At 51.2% G+C, this 22,470-nt stretch overlaps 1 protein-coding gene across 2 annotated transcripts in view; it reads left to right on the forward strand.

Moving 5' to 3' along the window:
• Positions 1-22,470, forward strand: part of LOC119433307 (uncharacterized) — a 60,836-nt gene that overhangs the window by 22,939 nt on the left and 15,427 nt on the right. The window contains exon 1 of one of the 2 annotated variants that reach the window (XM_037700453.2): positions 21,165-21,719. The exons of the other annotated variant lie outside the window; for it this stretch is intronic. The gene's annotated coding sequence lies outside the window, so the exon portion shown is untranslated. Of the gene's footprint in view, positions 1-21,164; positions 21,720-22,470 lie in introns of those variants that run through there. 2 annotated transcript variants of the gene reach the window in all.

The following is a 22,470-nucleotide window of genomic DNA, read 5'->3' on the forward strand; positions in this document are numbered from 1 at the left end:
GGTTGACGAAGTAAGAGAGAAGGAAAAGGAATCGTATGTGTAGTGGCGTATAGAGTACATACGGGCGAGATCTGGTGCTGGTGCCAGCTCGCCGCTAGAAGGAAAGAAAGAAAGAGAAAGGAATGGGAAACAACAACAACAACAGTTAAAACAAGCGCTCCTCAAGGAGGCGCTCGAGACGTCAGAGTTGGTCGGCAGCGATGGTGCGCCGTCGTGGCATTTCGCGCTCTCCGCCGAATCATCTCGCAAAACAAAACGACCGAACGAAGTTGTTGAAGGAACCAAAAACGCTGAGAGGGTGGGTGGGGCGGAGGGGTGGACGACGGTAGGAGTGAAAAAAAGAAAAAGGCTAACAGAGATGGTGTGGCGAGAGCTTTGCGAGGACAGCGAATGAGAGAGAGAGAGGGTGCATCGAGAGAAAGGAAAAGGAAAGATGGAAGAAGGGAGACGGGCATCCCTTCCTAATCGCGACAAATTACACGCTTACGCCACCCGAGGCTCCATCAAAAACGAACGTCTGCGAGCCGCCGCCACGGCGGCCGAGAAATCGTAAAGTTGGCCTTCCCCCGAGAGTTCGTTGGCAGGTGTACACCGACCGAGCGTGTATGCGTGCGTGTGTGTGTGATGGGAGAAGCTGCTGAGAAGCAGAGATAAAACAACACGGACGAGAGAATTGAGAATTGTGAAGGGCGGAGGAAAAGTTTCGCGCCGAGAGAGAGAAAAGAAATAAAGAAAAACCGTCTCTCGATGTGCTCGATGGGGTCTCACGCGCGGATCACGGTTTAGAAGGAGTGGTCGCGATTGAAAAATAATACGTTTTCAGAAGACGGCACGAGGTGAAGGTCCGTGATGCTCGGTCGCACGTGGTGCGCGTCCCGCGGTTGTCTTTTTTGTTGAAGTTCGTTTTTATTTAACGGCGGTATGAAAAATAGATTGAGATTGTGGCCGCGAATCAGTGTGCCTTGAATATATTTAGGACCTATGGCATGGGCTGGCATAATAAACTGCTAACATATGCACGGGACCCTGATGAACGTTTCTTTGAGCTAATCCTCAAGGCTTCCAATTCACTTCGATCAGAAGTCTTACATCGCAGATCTTCCAATTCACTTGGAGGAACACGTCTTCAGTGTTCAAACCAGCATAACTTCACCGTTATATCTACGCTCTAGGAGGGGAAAAATGCCGATTTTAAGACTAATGCAGGCATCCATTGACGAAAAGCGAGTCTACAGGCCTTCAATCTATGTTTTGGGGAATTGTACATCAATTCTGATATCGTGGCATTTCCGGTGGTAATCGGCATTGCTAAATGAAAGAAAGAAAGAAAGAAAGAAAGAAAGAAAGAAAGAAAGAAAGAAAGAAAGAAAGAAAGAAAGAAAGAAAGAAAGGTAAGTGGGGGGCATCTCCCTAGAGGCGTTCCTCCCACGTCACTGCTGACGTCACAGGTTCTCGCCGCGCTTGTTGAGGTCGTTCAACCGTTCCGAAACGTTTCCGCACGCGGTTTGTAACTACGGTACCACGGAATCAATTACGGTTACCTGAATTTCGTGTCACTTTCGCTAGAACGATGCGGGAACCGTATACATTTCGCGTCATTTTCATAAGGGTCGAAACTTACGGACTTATTGGAAGCGTACGCAACGCTTCAGCAGCTACATCAAGTTGTCACGCAGTGCCACCAATGTGTGCTTGTGCATAAATTAAGCAATCTCCGACGGACACAATACATTATCCGCTGACTGACAGCTCTGCGCATCGTTGCTTTGTGCAAGTCCTGCAGAATTAAATAAACATAATTGTTCAGAAACCACCGACAACGATTGTCAATGTAAGCAAAACTGAAACGAAAGGAATGAACGAACGAATGAACGAACGAACGAACGAACGAACGAACGGAACGAACGAACAAGCGAACGAGCGAACGTTTTCCTTGACGAGTCCGACCATCGCCTACCGACCATCGACCAAACAGACAAACATGTAAGAGGCAAAGAGGGCTATTCGCTTTAAGAGCCAGGAAATTAAACCAGTGCATAGTTGTTGCTGAAGAGAATCGTATTCATAACGCCAGCTACTTCTTTAGGCGACAGTATGCGCCGATCTAAATAAAAAGAAAAATTGGGCATAATAGAACGCACGTGGAAGCGAAGGCACCCGATTTTGTTTTACGAATGCGTTGCACACACTGAGCAACCGCAGTACCAAAAGGTAGCAAGCGTAAGAACGTCGCTGAACCGTAAGAACGTCGAAAAACGAACGCGTACATCTACGGGGAAATACCGCGAAGATTTCGGTCGAAATGAGGCCGTGCCTCCAGGTGGGCGCCATAAATTTCGCGACTTTCAATTTCTTTTTGGACGTTTATTTTATTCCTTTTTTCCCCCTTTTTTTTTCTGCCGCCATCTCTCATTTCGGCGTCGTCCTTGCCTCTAAAGGCGTTCTACACCTAAACACCGCAGGCTGTCATCTAACCCCGCGCGATAGCAAATAAAATGCAGATCGAGACGATGAGAATGCCGACCTGTGTAATAAGTGAGGACACGATCAAAGACAATTACGACGTCGAGGCAGGAGAAGGGAAAGCGTGATAAAAAGAAACAAAGGTATACCCAACCCGCGAGCGGGGCTACACGGGGGGGAGGGGAGGCGACAACTGGTTTTTTTCAAAGCGGCGATCAGCAGTTGTCCTGAATTCGGACAGCCATTAAACTCTAATTATGCGTTTACGATTGGGACGCGATTAGGCCGTCGACTCGAGACGCTCAAAGTCTTTTCCTCTCTCTCTATCGCTTTCTCTCTTTCGCCGTTTCCGTTTTCCTTCACCTATTTTCAGTTTGACTCCTCTTTCTCGACCTGCGGCCGTTTTCTCTTGCGGCGTTCTCGATCGTATACCGACAATTATGCCTACATTTCATACCGCAATTTATTTTATTTTCCGCAGCTTTGCCTCTCTCGCACTTCGCACGTGTATGCCCACGCGTCTGAGACTTTTCTTGCTCCTGTTGTGACATTCCTATTGCTTCTCGTTTGTTTCATTTCTCCTTTTCTTTCTTTTTTTTTTTTCGTTACGCTGACTTACCGACCTCTCTGTACTACCTGGCCGGCCAATTTAACGCCTCGCAGGCGTCATCTGTAGTGCATGCAAATGCTGGCGCAAAGATCGCGGACCCGTTATGGTTGCTCGTACACTGCTGCAATGTCGGTGCCGAGGCCGCTGGGTATTGCTGGTGCCGCCGTTATAGTCTCGACATACAGTGAGCTCGGTAAGAATGCGGCTTCGGCTGTGGCATGAATGAGAGACGCTAACCATTGGTAGATTGTATACGTTACGCTTCGCTTCTTTAGAGATATCTGTCTCGTGTTCCGATTTGTGTTTTCACTCCCTGTTACATTACTTACATACAGATTTATGTGGCTGTTTCGTCTGGCTTGTGCTCATGCTCCCAACCGTTCGTGGACGTCGATTTGCAATCGAAAAATGCGTACTCGTAAATCGCGCGCGTCTCCTCGACCCTGAGAGACAGGCGGGCGCTGATCGACAATTTCTCCGAAGCAATGAATGGCCCGAAGATGGCAGTGAACCTATACGTACTGTGTGACCTGTGTTTTAATTTTTTTAACAGCTTTAAAACGAGGTTCTCGGCTTACCGTTGCTTTAATCTCGCCCATATTTTACAACAAGACTGCGCTTTCCGGCCCTCGTCTTCCGTTATAGACATGGCATCGTTGTTACCTTGCTTCTCCAATGCCAAGGTGAGCGCATATGGGCTTCTTTTCTTTTCTGCACAAATTGGGCAAGCAAGGACGCCAAGTGTGTTATTACACGATACTAACCTGAAGACAATATCACATAGACAACTTTTAAACGATAAGGAAGCAGCAGTAAGCGCAGAATCACCTTCTAAAGTTAGATTAAAACGCTAGATCACTGCATCTGCCATTGACCAAAATTCGCAAGCGATGTTTTTTTTTGTTTTTTTTTTTTTTTTCCTTAAGACATGTTCAAGACATGCGTTCTCGCAAATCACATCTCTCTGCGCTTCGAATGTTATTGCTCGAGCGCCTCAGCCACGACCCAATCACGCGCTTTCGTGCGTGACGTCACAGTCACCCCCCCATTCGCTTCCAAGGATCCGGGACCACGCACCTCGCTGTACCACATATCTCCCAATAATTCCGTGCAGTGCTTACACAACGCGCGGTCATCGACGGTTCACTCAGTGGCCTCCAACTACAGCTCATCGTACCGATATCTCAATATAAGCTCCGCTGCTCCAGCACTGCTGGTGCATTTATGCGGTTTTCGAAGACGCGTTTATTCGTTTTACGCGCTAGTAAGGTGCAGCGTTTGTGGCAGTCGAGCGGCTTCTCCAGCGTGCACAGGAAAACGCGCGCTCGGTGTGTTCTTCGCAAGTGTGCCGTCTTTGGCCCCGCTGCTTCGAACTAACGGTTGCGCGGCGTATGAACGCGTCTCATTCATGAGGCGGGCTCTCGTTCAAGAAAAGTCCTGCGCGAACGTACATCAGGGAGAAACGGTCTTATTCAAACGAAACGACGGTAGACAAAAGAAAACCACAAGGCGTATAATAAAGCTATAGGAGAGTCTTATACATCAAAACGCTCTTATTCAAACGAAAAATAAAGACCATTAAAATAAAACGAGAAGATACGTACATAGACTGGAATAACAAAGGCGGAGAGAGAGAGAGAGAGAGAAGTGACGGCGATGAAATGCGAATAAATTAGGCTTAATATCGCCGTAAACAAAACCTGCTTTCCACCGGGCCACTTCACGAGCGGTAACGCGAATGCGACGACGGCATATTCTTTTAAGCGAAGAGGTGCTTCAGCGTGAGTGAGGCGCTTGGAGAAAAAAAAGAAACCACACAAAGGATTCAGGCGAGCGACGGCAGGTGAAAAGGAGATACCGCGAGAGTACTATAAACTCGGTTGAATCGTGGCGCGCGCAGCCAAGGATGGATAAAGTTCGCCACTGGCGCGCAAACTCTGCATAAGTGAACGTGCGCGGCGACGTCGTCGGCGGCACCTTCTTCCTCCCGGAGGCGAGGAATGAGTGATGAAGGATTCTGCGTTGCGGATTCACTTTATATGTGAACATGCCATGCTGTGCGCATTGCGCATGCGTGCTCGCGCAACGCTGGGTTCGCGTGCCGAACGCTCATCATCTGTTGAAGAAAGCCTGGGCAGTCGAGGGGAGCTGTTCCAGAATGCGCGTGGTTTTGCGAATTCTCTTTATACATATCGCAAAAATAATAATAGAGGCACCCCCTTTCGAGCCCCTGCGTACCTGGTTGTGTGTGCGCGTACGTAATATCGGCGCATTTCGTTAAAAAAAAAAAAAGAATGAGAGCCCCCGAAGCGTGTTATGTATGGGAACGCAGACGTGCTCGCGCATACAAGCCGCACGTGTGTCTAGCGCACGTGACTGCGTTTGTGTCGGTGGCTGGGATGCGAGTGACGGATGCGTGTCAAAGACTGATTGAACATTCTACGAAGACGTCCTAAAGGAGTCTCGAATGGTCGGGAGTTTTTTGGAACTGGCAGGTATAGCGCGACTCTGCGTGCAGGCTGAAGAAGGAAAAGAAGACGAAAAGTGAAAGATATTGTTCCCACCGACGTTGTCATATCATCGCCGTCAGGCCACCTCCCCATTTCCAGTTTGAACTTCACCACACGGCAGACAAGGATGAAGCTTTGTCCAACCGGAGAAACTGCTGAAGTCAGCTGATTCTCGCTCTTGAATGCCTGTTTAAAAGAACCTACACTGTAAAATCATTTTACACACTTAAAAGCTACGGAGCGTGTAAATCGGTTTATAACCCGCACCCTTACACCCAAAAAGGGTGTAAGGGTGTGTGAGCTCGACTTACACCCTCATTCATTTTCAAAGGTGTTAATTATTTTAAAGTGTACTCTGCTCACGCCCATAGTTGCAGATTAGAGCTCGCGAGCTCAGGTCCGTCGTCTGTACTTTGCTACAAATCAAATTTTTTCTCTCACTACTCGTCTTAGCGCAGAACTGGCATGCAGAAGTGACACCCTGTATCGAGTTCAGGCCTGAACTCTCATCCCGTCGGTGGCATGCTCCTCCTTTGCCGTTCCTGCGGCAGACCGCGACGCAGAAAATGAAATAAAAACGGCGTTGTCGTCGAGTTCGGGCGTCACGTTGAGAAACGACGCAACCTTGGCGTACCGAGGGCACCCAGGAGAGAGAGAGAGAGAGAGAGAAAAGGGCTCGACGACGCGCCGAAACCACGGGGTGCTGCTGAAGCGAGGAAGTAACGAAGGGCACCGCGAACGGGGAGGTGCGCGCGCGCTGTCGAAGACGGCGAGGGAATATAAAGCGCAACGCCCCCGCGCGTAGGGCAGTGAGCGCGTTTGTTGCACGGCCGGTGCTTCGCGCGCAGCGTGCGCTTCATTTTCAATGGCTGCTCCCTGCCGCCGCCGCCGCTGCTCCTGCTGCCGCTACAGGCGCGCGCGTGGGCACGACAGCGGCGGTGCGCGTGATCAATGCACGTGGAGCGAACGTGCGTCTATTCTTCACATGTATATATGGCCTCGAAGAAAGCATTTAGAGGCTATGTATAGGCTTGTCGATACAGCTTTCGTAACGACGTTTTCTTGCCTCGTAATTTACTTCTCGTCTGCTTCTTTCTACTGGCTAGATAAAACAGGAAAGGTCGGTGCTCGAAATAATTAAGCGCCCTCTATTTCCTGTCCACGCTAGCGTACAAGTGGCCGCCGAGCAATGAATGTGTCAGGTTGGTGCCAACGTTCGACGAGAAGGCTTTGTTTTCGTCATGAAGGGCAACCTATGGCGTGCGTTCCGACCAGCATTGTGGACAGCCCACGTTCAAAGCTAAGAAGACGTCGTTGAGCCCAAGTAATGTAGCGGATATGGAACCGTCTGGAAGACGTCTCCGTGACATGACGTGTAGCCTACGACAGTGTCCGATACGAGAGCATCCGATGTGTGATATGTGATACGCTGCATCGTCTGATAAGGAGTATATGAACATTGGACATTCGTTTAATCGGGAGATATCGTTCTTTCGGCATGCTTGTGGTCCACAGACTTTCATGCGGGTTGGCTTATAGAAGTCACGCATGGGCAATATCGGCGAAACACTGCAAGGTCATACACTTGTATATGTGTCGTTACAGACAGTCTATGGCTCGTAGTTATGGTCTACGCTTTATAGAACTCCATCGAACAGTTACCAACACATTGTTCTCAGTGTACAGGGAACAACGTGAACTCGGAACAAAAGGCTCGGCATCGCGTAAGTACAGCCGCTCCCTGCGACCGCGGACACTTGCTTCGCACCTCGAGCCCCCAGCTGGCCGCGCGCGGCGGTCGAAAGGAGAAGAAAGCGCGGCCCCGTAGGCGAAAAACCAATTTAAATATTACGTTAGGGGCCGGCGCGTGATTTATGGCGACACGGGAGTGCCACCGCGGCTCCTCCTTTGAAAGGACGATTCGCTCTCGCGAGCAAAGAGCGCTCACACGCAGCGCGAGAAAAAAAAAATCTCTTCGCCTGAGTAGGAGGCGGCGGCGGCATCGGTCTGACGGTGCTAAACAATAAGCTATAGCACCCGGCCGCTGCAGCCTCGCACGTCCTCTCTCTCTCTCTCCCCCTATCTAACTTCTCTCTGTTGGCTGCACGCGCGCGAAAGCTGCGAAGATGGTATGCGCATGCGAGAGAAAGAAAAATCCCGGCCGCACGCGTTGTGTTACGCGCTGCTCATCGCATCAGAGGCGTGCGCGACGATCATCACGCGCCGCTGAGTCCAGATCGCGGCGTTGCGGGGACTCGCGCCCTGGGCATCTCAATGCGACACCGCGACGTGGTGTGTGTGTTTGCTTCTTTTCTTATTTCTTTCAGAAGAGCGCGCTTCTTCAATGTTACTGTGGACGCGTGCGCGAGTGCGTCTTCTAAGGAGCGTATAGACGTCGTCATATAAGCGCGCATTCTTGTTCGGATTCACAAAGTACAGACGGGATGTTGTATCGCCACCCTTGGTGGCGCCCACCGTTCGCGCGCGCGTGTGTGTTGGTATGCATCCTCAGCCGTGGCTCGGCGACTATGGCGTCCTGCACTTGAGAGCGAGGTCGCGGGTTCTGTTCCTGCACGTGGCGGCCTCAATCCGCTAGTGGGGGAATGCAAAAAGCGCTCGTTACAAGGAGGTAATTAGGATTATTCAGCAGCACACTACCTAAGCCACGTCGCCTGCCATAGCCGCACTGAAAGATGTTGCTTCATGACGTAGAACTTTATCCAATGAACTACGCGTGCGTGCGCGTGCTTGCTTGCTAATAATTTCTGTTTGGGCTTCGTTGCCATGGTGAGGGCTTATTGCTTCTAAGACAACGTTTGTAAGACACCGCCCCATGGGGACGCCTCTTTCATTTTGGTACATCTGTCAGAGAGACTGGTGTTCTTGCGTCCTTCTCCATTTCATTCGACCATGACTCCGTAGTTTGGGAGAATCTGTGTGAGCGCGATGTTTTTTCCTACGCGTACTAATGTCTGAACGCTGCCAGTGAAAATCAGCGCAACCGGCCACGTTCGACGAGCATAGATGAACGTGCACACGTGCCTGTGTATCTGTGGCCTCTGTACTATACATACGAGACCAACAAACGAGAAGGGAAAGCCCGGTTGGCTACCCTGCGCTTGGGGAGAGGGAAGGGGTAGAATAGATAAGAAGGAGCGAGAAGAAAAATAGTAAAGAGTCAGTCATTCACAGAGTCAGTCGCAGAGGAAGGTCCACTGTCACAAGCGCTCATAACAGCCCAGTGCAGAAGGGCTTTTGTGGCCCTTCGCATGCAAGGATGCAGAGGCCATGGTCCCAGGATCTTTTCCTCAGAGAAAACTCCATTATCTAATTGGGCTGAGTTGAGCTTGTAGAGTACGTCGTTGAGCGTCGAAGCATGGACAGTGACACAGAAGGTGCTCTGGAGTCTCATCGCACCCGCACAAATTGCACGGCGCACTGTTAGCCATTCCTATTAGGAATGAATAGGAATTTGTAAATGCGGCGCCTCATACGCTTGCGTCAACACATACCATCGTGGAGTATATAAATGTAGCGCGGCGCTCGCTTGCGTGGGAAGGGGCGTAATACAGGTCCGGCTACGGTATATCTCTCCCGTCGAGGTTTCAGCGAGTGTCCCACCGGCACCTGGCTGCCCGTACATAGTGGCGCGTGTATCGGACATGGACATGCACGCAACAAAAGGGGCTTAAAATGAACAGGAAAAAAAAAAAAGTATCGCTCCTTTATTACTCGGACTTCACGGCCCGGTGCGGGGCCTCAACGCGTTGGCCCCGCGGTGAAAAATGATGTGTCCCGCATTAATTCGACGACGCGTGTAAGTCTCTTTGGAAGAGGGGAATGGCGCTTCAAGGACGATCGAGCAGCTCGGGCGGTGCTGGCTGGCCATTTCGCTGCCCGTGGAGTAAATGCGTTTCGGCGTCCCTCACCCTCTGTATATTTCTTTTTCGCCGCTTTCGGGCGATCACGCCTTGACGACCCCTACGGATTTTAATCGTGTCTCACCGGTCGTGCGACGCGAGCCACATAGGCGCGGCGCGCCGCTCTTGTAAGAAGGGGGGGGGGGGGGGGGGGTGCTGTGTACAGAGCGATATTGTGGAGCGCTCGGAAACCTGTTTAGCAAAATTTCATTCATGGTTGTGCAAAGCTGTACTCTGCTAGGCGCGACCACCGTCGCTAGTGTGTCTTGGAAACATAGCCCCAGGAGGAACCATGGGCGTTGATCGATAACGACGCGGCGACTACATATCGTTGTCGCCCTTGTCGCTGTTTTATAAATATGTTGTTGTTGTTGTTGTTGTTGTTGTCCCAAGTTGCAACACCGTCGCTCGCGCTAATCATTTTCGTCCGTTCGCTGTTGCGGAGAATGCTGGGTCGCACGAAAACAGCAATTCATCGAGAATTTGTATATTAGTATCGGTAGGAAGCTTACAATTCTTGATTTTCAAATTCTCTATATGGCTCTTCGAGAATACTATGTAGTCCCATCTTTGCTTATATCGAATTAACTAGGCCGGAGCAAGCGACGTCAAAATCTGTGACGTCACGACGAACATGGCGCGGAAAATTCAAGGCGGTGTCGCCGCTCGTTTTTGCGGCTTTTATGACTTACCAAAGCCACTTCCACGGTAAGAGCAGCTTTATGGGCAGTCTGGAAAGGTAATTTACTGATTCAATTCGAATACTTTCTAAAGCGAATAACTTCCTTTGGCTCTTTCAGCCGTTTTCGTGGTTAGTCGGTTGTCAGACTCGGCAAGGAAAACGTTCGTTCTCTCCCTCTCTCGTTTGCTCATTCGTCGACTCACTCTCTCTCTCTCTCTCTCTCTCTAGCTCGCGCTCTCTTTCGCTCGTTCGGGCTACTCGTTATATTAAGAATCATCGTCGATCGTTTCTGCGCAATTTGTTTCTTTAGAGCCCTTCAAGCGTCGGGCAAGCCGTTTGAAGAGCGCTAAGGGCCACTAAAATTCAACCGCAGCTTCAGCCCAGCCTGTACCAGGCCAAGTCGTTATGATGGGCACGGCGTGCTCGGATAGGCCCGAAAACGCCTAATGACAACCGGGATAGAACGGGTTTGTTCTACTTGGAACTGCCGCGCAGCCTCGCGCGACAGCGGCGTCGGAGACACCGTCAGCTTATTGCGGTTGCCTGCTCGTTTCTATCGTGCATAGTAGCCTTAAATGACACTGCGCGACCGTTAGGCCTATCCTTAAATGCCACCGCACGATCACTTATTGCGTTTCGGGCGGAGAGAAGACGTCGCCACTGCCTTCGACGAGCCAACCAAACCTGCGACCTCGTCCGGGGGGAGTTCAAGTAGCAGAATGCTGCGCCCTTTGCGACTTCGTCCTTCCGCGTAGTTGGAAGGTCACCTGTACATTATATACCTGTCGAGATTGCAGTTCTTTTTTCGTTTTCGTACAACGAAAACAGCTTCGCGTTTCCGCCTCAATCTTCGCCGCTGTATTCGAAGCAGAGGAAACAAAAAAAGTCAACTAGAAAGGGGGACATTGGGGGGGAGTGGGAGTCAGTATATACTGGCACCAGAGGATCAAGATTGCCAGAGCATAACACATCAGAGACGACATATGGTGAGAATACAGATTGCATTCTCGAATCAGTCAGTATAATACAGAAGAAGGCGCCCAAATCCCCTCGTCTGCTTCCTGTATACGCTTCCACCTGTGTATGCTTTTTTATTTGCTTTTTTTTTACGCTTTGTCGGCGTTCTGCAAATCCTCCGCAACGCACATCACGACGCGGGAGAGGGCGTACGCGAATATAAAGCTCGTACACAGGAGCCGCCAAACGAAGCCGGAATTCCAGATTCCTTCTTTTAATGCACAACCGCCGCACGCTCCGCGGATGCCGCGCCGCCTCCATCTGTACCGCAGCACATCACGACCACCTATCTCTCAGCTTCAATTCCGCGCATACACACACACAATTCACCCGCACGCCGCGCCGTATAGCATGCAGACAAACAACAGAGCACGCATAGTCAGAGAAAAACAAACAAACAAAGGTAACGAAAGAAATGACGCTATATACTTCTTCCGAACAACACCACCTCGTTTCATCGACGGCATCGTGCGTCTTTGTCACTTCTCCGCATTTTCATTTTTTTTTCTCTCTCTCTCTCCAATCCGCGGGGTCCGCACGAAAATGCGATGCAAGCACACGCGCGTATACTACGTAAGTACAACACCAGGGACAGAGAAAGAAGAAGCAGCAGCAGTAGAGAGAGAGAGAGAGAAAAGCCTCGATTGGATGGCAGCCTCCTCGCCGCAACGTCACTTGTACGTAAGGTCGGGTCTTACGGGAACACGCGCCACTGCTGCTGGGACGGGATTGAGATATCAAACTTCTCAATATACTCTCGGGTCGATTAAAAGAAGCGGGGAGGTCGTCGTCGTCGGCGCCGCTCAGTCGACGATTGTGCCGGAGGTGGTGGCGTGCTCTGCCGCTGCACCGCGCAGCAAAAGCAACAGAGCCCTCGCGTATGTATTCGCACACAATTCTCGCATCTTCGATTGCGCGGTTCTTCTTCCCCGGCACGCATGACGCTCGCGCGCGTTCTTACATCTTTCTTATTTCCTCAGCTTCTTTCCATTCTCCATTCGTTTCTTTCCTTACGTTTTGCACGTTTCCGCACGAAGAAGAAGACGCCGAGGTTCACCGCGGAGTCGGCTCCGTCTCGGGCAACCCAATCCATTTTGACTGACACCTCCTTCGCACCCCCTCGCCCCCAATTCGCTCGACGGCGGGAGTGCGCGCGCGATGCTGCCGCCGCCGCCGTCGCCGCTTCTGTGCAAAGATAGCGTAAGAAAATGCGTAAGAAAAAAAAAAGCAGATATAATAAAGACAGTAAGCGCGCGGGCTGGCTGCCGTAAGTACGAACGCAACTTGGAGGTGGCGTTATAGCGTCGCCCTTTTGATCGCCCAACCGCGTCGGGAAGCTTAAGAGTAATACCTCCACGCGAACACAGACACCACCTCCTCTCTCTCTCATTTTTGATGACTTTTTTTTCTTTTTGACAGCTATGCGGAGGTTCGCTCTTTCTGAACGCGGAGATCCTTGCACCTACGCCGCGCACTTTCCTTGCGAGGACGTTTCGGCAAATGTGCGTGTGCCTTGAAGTCTTCTTCCGCGACTGAATACACCTATCGTTTTCTTGGAAAAGTCAATAGTCTGATTGTACACACTTTCGAAAGTCTCATCCGGGTCATCTATCTATCTATCTATCTATCTATCTATCTATCTATCTATCTATCTATCTATCTATCTATCTATCTATCTATCTATCTATCTATCTATCTATCTATCTATCTATCTATCTATCTATCTATCTATCTATCTATCTATCTATCTATCTATCTATCTATCTATCTATCTATCTATCTATCTATCTATCTATCTATCTATCTATCTATCTATCTATCTATCTATCTATCTATCTATCTATCTATCTATCTATTAAAGAGTTAGGGGGCGAGCAATACGTCTATCTGCCGTTGTTTACGTTGTTCCTTGAAGATACGGGACAGACATATGCATCACCTGTCTATCACATCCGCGTACGCCTCTAGACAATTCAAATTCCCTCACTCTTCTTTGAACGGCCTTGTCGTTTTCACTCAGTTGACAGCTTTACAATAGCGTTTGTTGCCGTACGTACGTTAAACGCAAGGATATTTGCTGGATTTTATGGTGCGCGACCCTTCAGGACTTTCAGTTTAACGTAGGGAAACGCAAACGTGAAGACGACGTCAAAATACCAAACATGTCCAAAAGGCAATATATGATGTACGCAATGTTATTATTGTAACGTTTCTCTTTTTTCATTTTTTATGTACTGTACGCTTCGCCAGTTTTCCTTACTGTGTTTCTATCACTCCTTCAATATCGCGGACAGTCAGCACTGTAGAGATGTATACCGCTACGAAGATCCATGTGGAACCCCTAGGCAACTCTCAAATTTCGTTTCTCATTTCCTCCCCTCCACACTCCTCCCATACACTTTTCTGTTTCTTTCGTTGCCTCCTTGCACAATTTTTCCTCCTCCTCCGCCTCGTCTTCACATTCGACTCGCGGGTCGGAAGTTTCCGGCGTCGCCGTTTACTTCGACCTCAACCCGAGAATAAGAAGTAGAAGAAGAAGAAGAACAGAAGCAGACAGTCCACGCGATTCCGAACGACCAGCATCATCATGTTCGCTCCTGGCGGTGCACGTCCCTCCTTTATTTTTTTTATTTTCACTCGCGTCTCTCCTTTCTCTTCTTTCGTTCCGTTCACGTCGCGTCGCAATTATCATTCCAAACTCGGCATCTTTCTCAATCTCAATAACCTCTGCGCCGTCTCCACCGCTGTTGAGGCGCCGTCTCCTCACGCACGCACTCACACACACACGAGCTCTTTCGCTCTCTCCGTCTATCACCGCTCCCAGCTTTGCTCTCCTCCTTCTCGGCTTCTTCCTCCGCTTCCTCGTGCTTTTTTTGTTGGCTCTGTCGGCTACAGGACCCGATCCCTACAGGTTTGTTATGTTCCACCTTGTCTGCCTGCCTGTCGATCCATCTGTATTTACAAGCGCGCCCCTCCGTGTGAGCGAGACTGCTGGCGCACGGTCTCCGAAGAAGAGACGTGGAACAAGCGAGCGTCCCTGCACCACCTTGCAGGTTCGTATTGTACAGGCTATGCGATTATGAAAGAGCACCGGACACCCACCCACCCACCCACCCACCCACCCACCCACCCACACACACACACACACACACACACACACACACACACACACACACACACACACACACACACACACACACACACACACACACACACACACACACACACACACACATCTTCGACCAAAGGCGTCGCCTCAAACAAGTTTAGCAACAGTCACTCAAGGTAAACAACAGGTGCTGCCGAAATCATTAGGACCCAGTTCGAAGCAAGTGAAAGAGTATTTTGAACAACGCTTATCATCGTTATGGTAATATGGTCGCTGTTCCCACGCACAATACATACTTCCAATATACTCAATGTCGTATCACCTGCGAGAAGAAAACAATTGTGCAATTACGGAAGCGGGCTTCACCTCACAATGACTCGTAATGTGGAGAAGCTAGCTATGACGAACGCCTTTCAAGGAGCCACACAGACACGTTTGAAACCAAGTCGAGGTTTGGGAATGCATTATATCGACGATGAAATTATCACGAGACAGAAAAAAAATTAATTCTGGGCCTTCACGTGCCAAAACCACGATATGATTGTTTGGCATGCCGTAGTGGGGGTCACCGGATTAATTTTGACCACCTTGATGTGCATCCTATGCACGGTACATGGGTGTTTGTTGCATTTCGCCCCCTACAAGGCAGATTGTTCCGTAGGAGAACTGCATATACATACAGTACCAGTTTCACATTCGCTTCACGCCTCTTTTTTCCTTTAGCTTACTTTCGCATTGACTGCAGGAGCGTTCCGACGACAGGGAACTCCGCGTTAACCGGCTGTCCCTAATTCTAGACTGCGACGCTTCGTATTCCGGAGCTTTCAGCTGGCTTCCACCGCCCCAACGTCCATGCCGATCGTACCAATGTTGCCTCCCGCTAAGGCAATCCTTCATCGGCGCTACGGCGGTTCTTCAACGTTTCCATTTCCCGCAGCATCCTCGTCTTCAAGGCGCCCGAGCGACGCGGCGCTGCCATTGAAAACGCAAATTACCGCGCCAGACAACAGTCCCTCAATTTGATTGGAACGCATTCACGGCCCTTCGCAGTCGTCGTCGCCTTTGAACAGGCCGCTGCGTGCCACCTTCGCAGCCGTAACGCGGGCTCAATCCGTGATGCCACTCGAGAAAGTTCCTTTTTTCATATCTCACCGCCTTAACGTTTTCTCCGCATGTCTCTCTCTCTCTTCAAACTCTTCGCCTCAACCTTCGCCTCACCTTTTTCCGTGTTCTTTATGGAGGAAGAACGCAAAGACACGGGAATGGGAGGGGGTGCTTGGTAAGGAGGGGGGGGGGGGGGGCAGGGGGGAGCGGGAAGAATACGAGGCTTTTGTTTCACCCGGACAACCGTATGCCCCCTCCACCTCCCAACACACCCCAGTGCCACACCGCCTCTTCCCCTCCCCCCCCCCCCCCCATCTCGCCCCCCTTGCCCTCAAACCGGATTTTAAACAGACGCTTTGCCGACCGGCGGTTCCCTTCTCAGTGGCGCGGTTTTTCTGTACGCTACGCGTCCGTTCTGCTGCGGCCGCTTCGAACAGACGTGCATGCGTGCGCGCACGGGCACGCACGTACAGACACACACACACAGGCATTTCGGCCGTCTGTGTAAACGCCAGACGAGGCGCGTTTGCATACATCACGCGCTAACACACACAGACCGGCCGTGGCCGCCGGTAAAAGCGAGAGAAAAAAAGAAGAGGGGGGGGGGGAGGGAAGATGGGGGATGAAGTTTGTGAAGTCGGATGGACGACTCTGCGGTGCACTTGGGATGGATGCGAAGGAAAACATGGCGGGTACAGGTTGGGATGCCTGAAATTCCTTTCGCCTATTCATTCCGGCCGTTTGAGCATCTTTGTCTCATAGTTGGAATCTGGGCCCCGTATTCGGAAAATACCTTTTAAGCTAGAATTGTTCGTAAGAGCAAATTATACCCTGTCCTGATGCGTGCTGAACATATTAGGCCGAAGGCGGCTAGCCCATGGCAAATAGCAACGACGAATAGCTTTGTAGATTAGGCCCTGGGTCTGTCGGTTCTTCTTCTTGACTAGTTATATTTCTTAATTTCTTGTTTACTCGAGATAATTCGAATTTTGGTACAGCTGGACGGAACGTCCTCAGCCTTTTCCCTTCTTCCAATAAATAATAATAATAATTAAAAAGAAGTTGTGACCTAGTTGATTTAAACTTACGATAGACGGTGAGTAAATCATCAGCAGCTCAGCACACGTGACGTCGAGAGTAGTTTTAACGTGAACTGCAAGTATTAGTGCTATCGTACTACCGAGTGATGCCAAGACGTGCAGCAAAAGAAACGTGGCCAGCGTGCGCACTGCAGTGAGTCTTAGCGGCTGTTGTTGCCATCCCTTATACTACGCAGCTTTCCAACGCTAGAAGGTCGACGGGCGCGGCACGTTGCAGCTAGGAGGCTTTCACGCTCTACTGGCTTCGTTTCTTTCGACAAAGGCTTACACAGCCGGAAACAGCATCGCTTTAGTCCACGTTTTGTACCCGTGTCACAAGGCACACTTTAGATCACGAACGAGCCCGATCCGAAGCGAACTTCTCGACCGCGATTGGCTTCCGCCTCCCGCAGCTCGCGCAAAGGAACCAATCGCGACAGAGAAGTTCGATCCCGACAGGGCTCGATCACAATCGAAAGTGTGCCGGGCGACACCCGCATTAAAGGTTGCGCCCCAACCAAAGCTTGCGCAACGCTCATTGCAACGTGAAATTACTTCCTGCTTTCCCGCTGGCGCAGGTGTTTTGGCAGCCGCGTAAATTTTCAATCAACTGTGTTTGACGTTCGGGACGCTTTTATTAGATTGTAGTTCAACCTGGTGCCGCGACCAACGCTGTGGTTCCCCAAATGAGTCTAGGTGTCATGGTAATACGGCGACGGAAACGAACGCACGCGAGGCTGAAAGCTCACTAATGTCCATTCTATATACCAACTCGAATAAACTGAACTGTTCTATTTCGTTTCTTCTTGCCGACGCCCTGAAATTTACGCCTGCAGCGCTGTCGCCGTCCTCGCAGCTTAGGCAGACACGTCTCCGCAGCATAAAGACGTCGTTGAGAGGCATCCCGATGTGACATCTCATTTTACTACGGCGATCGCCCCGTTCCTCACTGCCCCGAAGACAAGGGAGCCTCAGTGCAGGCCGAGGGCAGCGAAGGAAAGACGACCGCGCCGGATTAGCTTCGGCTAAGCTGCGCTAAATGCCGGCTACGAACGTATCCCCTCGCCGTCCCCAGAGCGTTATAGCTTAACGCCTATATACTGGCTATCCCGAGCGGGCACGAATCGGTCGCATAATGCCGGCGTCTTGTTCGACGATGCCTCTGCTTCGTACCCCCTTAACCTCCATCCACGTACTTCTAACGCTGAACAGTAAGGGACTCGGTCGCGCGGCGTGGAAGACGCTCAGTCCGGACCTACTTCACATTGCTCGCTGTTCTTTCGTTGCCATAGCCTTGCTTCGTAGTCTACTTTCTTTTTTTTTACTACTATTTATTCATGTTTTGCTAATTTGTTTGCCTGAATTACTTATACTCCGACTGCGATCTTCTCCATTTCTTCCTGCCGTAACTTTCGTCTTTGTCTTCACTTTTGTTTCCTGTGCCTTCGATTCGTAGTGGTCGTTCTGTTTACAGAGTAAATCGTATCTCGACTATACATTAGTTTTTCTATGTCGCGTTGCCAACCTTTACTGCTGTCACCACTTCTTCGCGTGCCCTATAGCCTTTCTTTAGACGTTATCGTGCGACGCACACTTAAAAGCCTAATTCGTAACTTCATTCTATACGTTGTCCTGCTTTTTCAGCTTTTGTTCTCTTCTCTTCAGTTGTTCCTGCGCTTAGTATTCCTCCAGCCCTTCCTACTCTTTCCTTTCTCCTCGCTTTTATGACCGTCTTTTCATTCATCCTCTCCTTCTCTCCCCCACCGTTCCGCTGCATCTGTTTTGGTGGCTCTGTGAAAACAAAGGCGGCGGCTGTGGGAGCCCGGCCTGTCCTTCCTGGCACGTATGATATATGGATTACTGTTGGTTTGACGGGCACGCCATGAGAAGCGAGCGGAGCCTTATGGCCGGCGGAAACTTGAGGCTACGAAACAAGGCGAAGGGAAAAAAAAAAAAAAAAAAAAAGCGGCGCGGTACTCCGGCTCGTCTTGGCTGTGGCCGGCTCGTTTGTTAGGAGCTCCGTCTGGCCCTCGGGCGCTTGGCCCGACGGGTTCGCCGTCATCGCTGTAGAGGTGCCCTTGCGAGTGAGCGACGCCGTCCGTAGCGAACTCCACTAAAAGGTATACTAGACATCTTAGTGCAGGCACTAGTCTCTTACCATTTATTTCGGGGACCCGCTATAGCGGCGAAGTTGACCTAGCTGTTTGTGGGGGAGCTAGCTATAGAAGTAGCTGTTGTGCATACAGGAGGCCACTAGCTTGCTATCCTGTTGTCGCTGACTGGTCCTAATCGTAGACGACGTTGAAACCGAAGACCTTACGCGAACTTATACGATTGGCTTTTACCTTAGAACGAGTACTCGTGAGCGCTTCGGCATCGCCCGAACGCTCCACGGCCCCGAAAATTGTATCGATGCCCCTGTAAACCTGGCTTCGCGGAATTTCTTGCAGCATTCGTCGAAACTTTGTCGCTTAAGTAGCCTACCTTAGTTCTAACTTCTTGCCCGGAGCCTTCCTCGCTACGAAGTACCAGTGGGCGCATCTTGGAACAATACCGAACTCCGTTCGTTAGAGATTTATTCCGGATATTCGGTCGATATCTCCGAAAGAGGGAGAAATGCCCCGATCACCGCTCGTACAACCCTGTTGCTTATGTTTTCGCGAAAAAAAAAAAAAGCGTGTTTGTTTTCATACGCGCGCGCGATCACCGAGGTTTCGCACGCAAGCGGTACCCCGCGCACGCGTGGGTGAGCGGAGCTTTCTTTTCCCGGTAAAATAAATATCCGCCTTCTCGTCGCTATCGACTAAGTTCTGGAAAAATCGCGCGTCTTTATCCTTCCATTGCGGAGAGAGAAAGAGAGAGGGGTGCTCGACTTGAAGAGAGACTTACGAAGGTCTTGTTTGGTACAACCGTACCGTACATCCGCACGTTCAGACGGCGAGTTAGGAGCGAACTGGGAGCGTACGGCCCGGTAAACATCTAAAAGGAACGCGCGCAGTATGCCAAAGGGGGAAATTTGTATGCATAAGAAGGGGGTGGAATCGAGGGCAAGGGGAAGACTGGGTTCGGCCATAAGCGGGTCATAAAAACACAAAATACTGCGGGTTAAGGTTGGGAATAGTTTGGAAGAAAGAAGTACACACACAACAGCGCGCAAGGGGGGGTGCCAGCGAGAAATGAACCGAACGAAACAGGGGAACAACAAAAGAACACACACACCGTCCAGCTAACACACCGCTGCCATCCCCCACATCCAGTCATTCGTTCGTTCGGTTCGCCCTCTGATTTATTCGTTCGTCGTTTCCCGAGCAGCGACGGACGGACGGACGCTAAAGCAGCACAGGCTGGCCCTTTTCTATTTCCATTTATTTCGCCTTGTCTGTTTTCATTTCTACTCCTAACATATACGTTTTGTCGGTTTCCGCTTTACCCTCCTCCACCAGCCGTGGTGGCGGCGGTCTCCTCTCTCCACATTCGGCAGTATATGCACCAGCGAGCCGCATCGCTCGTCATACCCCCTCTCATTTTTTTTTTTTTTTTTCTTGCCCGGCGCACACCACGTCGCTTATTATTATTATTTTTCTGCCCCCTTCAAAATGCCGATTCGTAAAAACGGAGGTCGTAGAGAAGGGAACGCCAATGAGGCGGGAGAGAGAGCGGGAGTACCGCGAAATAGGCGAGGAGGAAACGACTACGGCGTGTATATAAAAGAGGGAAATAAACAGAACGGCGGTGAGAGGGAGAGAAGGACGGCGGCGTTAGGTAAGGAGGGTACGACGTGGAAAGGGCCGCCGGTTACAGCGGCTCGCTACGTAAAGAGAGAAGGCGGGAGAGGGGGGAGAGAGAGAGGAGGGGTGCCATTACCGATGTCGCGTGCTCCGCTCGCTCGCAGCACAGCAAGCACACACGTTCACTCGCTCGCGCTGGCTGCAAGCGGCAGCAGCGGCCGTACTCGTCATTTTATTTGCGCCGCTGCGGGGCAGTGGAGCTTCGCCGCCGACGTCGAAGAGGCCCGGCCGGCACGGACGGCCGCCGTTCTCACAACTGTCCGCGCCTGCTTAGTTTCATTCGCGACGTTCTTCGGAGTCACCGGCACGGCTCCTCTCTGGTTTGACACGTCACTGACTGTACCTGACTCCATCTGCTTGTCGCTTGGATCGTACACTGTGCGAAGAACAAGACTCGTGGCTGTGTGGTGCGTGTGTCTGTGGGCCCAGGGCGCGACGTATTCCCTGAGCGCCGAGCCGCGTCCGACCCCTTACCACGTGCGACGCTCTGCATCTTCCGACATCCGCAGGAGGAAGGAGCGGGGGGGGTGCGAAGTCCAGAGAGAGTCTGTCGACGGAGAGCCGACGGTGCCGCGTGTGCGTCTGGCCTCCCTGCAGCCGCTGCTTGCTTTGCTCGCACTCGCCGTGCGTGGCCTTCTCTCTTTCTGACAACCGCCGCTCCACCTCCCCGTTCGTGCATCTCCGCCCGTGTTGCGCGAGACTCCACCCCCCTGGAAACGACGGCGACGCCGCGCGAAAGGCGACAGATCGGCGGCGGCCCGCTTTCACAAGCGCCCCCGAGAGCGCGTGTCAGGCAACGCGATACGCGGCTGCCGCTAGTGTGGGCGCCCACCACCGTGTTTCGCGTGCGTGCGTGCGTGCGTGTGTGTATGTGGTGTGCGCGCGTGTGAGCGTGTGTTGATTCGTTCTTCCTCCGCTTACGACGACGTCGCTGCGCGCGCCTCCCGGTCTGCGTCGCTGAAGGTGACAACGAACAAACGTGCTTTTTTTCTCGGACTTCGCCGCCATCGAGGCCGATGTAGCCGCTACCCAGCGGGATATTCGAAACGCAAGAATCCCCATCCTCTAGGGAACGGATAACCCATCCGCACGACCTGGCGTCGTCCGCCGAGAGCACGAGAGAGACGGCGTGTGAAATGTGTCCCGACAGTGTCGCCGAAGCGAGGCCGGTGATGCTGCCGGTCGTGCCGGTGTTGCGACCTTTCGCGTTCGTCGTTCCAGCCTGTGTTGGCGAAGTGCTGGGCGTGCGCCGTTGTGGTTGCTCCTCCTCATCGTCGTCGCCGGGAGTTTTCGTTGAGCGAGTCGCGTCGCGAGGTTCCACAGTCCAGCAGCGTCGCCTAGGAGGCGTCGTGCCACGCGAGAGCCACTGACATCGTCGACGTGTGTCGGCGACGTGATTCATTGTTACCTCGTGCTGCGCGCGAGGCAATCGCAATAGTAAGTGAAACAACGCGACGCCCTTTCTCTATTTCGCGATGAGTCACATCGAATTGTTAAAAGAGCGGGACAGAACTATTACACGAGACATTGCTTATTCTTTGAAATGAGCGCTGACGTCATCGGTTGACAAAGCTACAGCTACATTGGCTACAGCTACAGAGAACCGGCGTTGGGGCGCCATGAACACGCAGAGGTGATGGTTGTCAGGTCGAACGATATTGATGATGCAGTTACGATGCAACGTAGCACACAAAGCACATCTTCTGTCGCGCCAAGCTTTGCTTACCTATTCGCACTTGTCAGTAAGGATTGTACGAGTACATACTTGAGTGTTTGTGCAGATGTAGGCTACGTCAATCATTCGAATCCTAAATCGGTCAGCCCGTCCACGCAAAAAAGGTTACTGCTCGTTCAGACTCGATGGCCAGTGTTGACTGGGGTCCAACAATTCCCGTATAGTTCCCATCCTTTAAGCAAGCTACAACGTTAGAGACATTGCTGTTCTGAAATGCGAAAACCGGGCTGTCTTACTGGATATAAACAAGGTAACCTATTTTTTGCGGCTGTAACCTTGTGTAACGCCGTGGTCAGCTTTGTCTTTGTTCACACCTCTCATACATACCTCAGGTACGTCGTTGAGAGTCAGCGTGTTTCAAGAACCTAAGCGCTTGTCGCATATCCACTCGCAGACTATTCCCACTGCTTGTGTTCAATGTTATAAGCCTGTTCAAAACGCCACCTTTCAGTG

The sequence above is a fragment of the Dermacentor silvarum genome, chromosome 11 (genome assembly GCF_013339745.2).
Source record: "Dermacentor silvarum isolate Dsil-2018 chromosome 11, BIME_Dsil_1.4, whole genome shotgun sequence".
Classification (NCBI taxonomy): Eukaryota; Metazoa; Arthropoda; class Arachnida; order Ixodida; family Ixodidae; genus Dermacentor; species Dermacentor silvarum.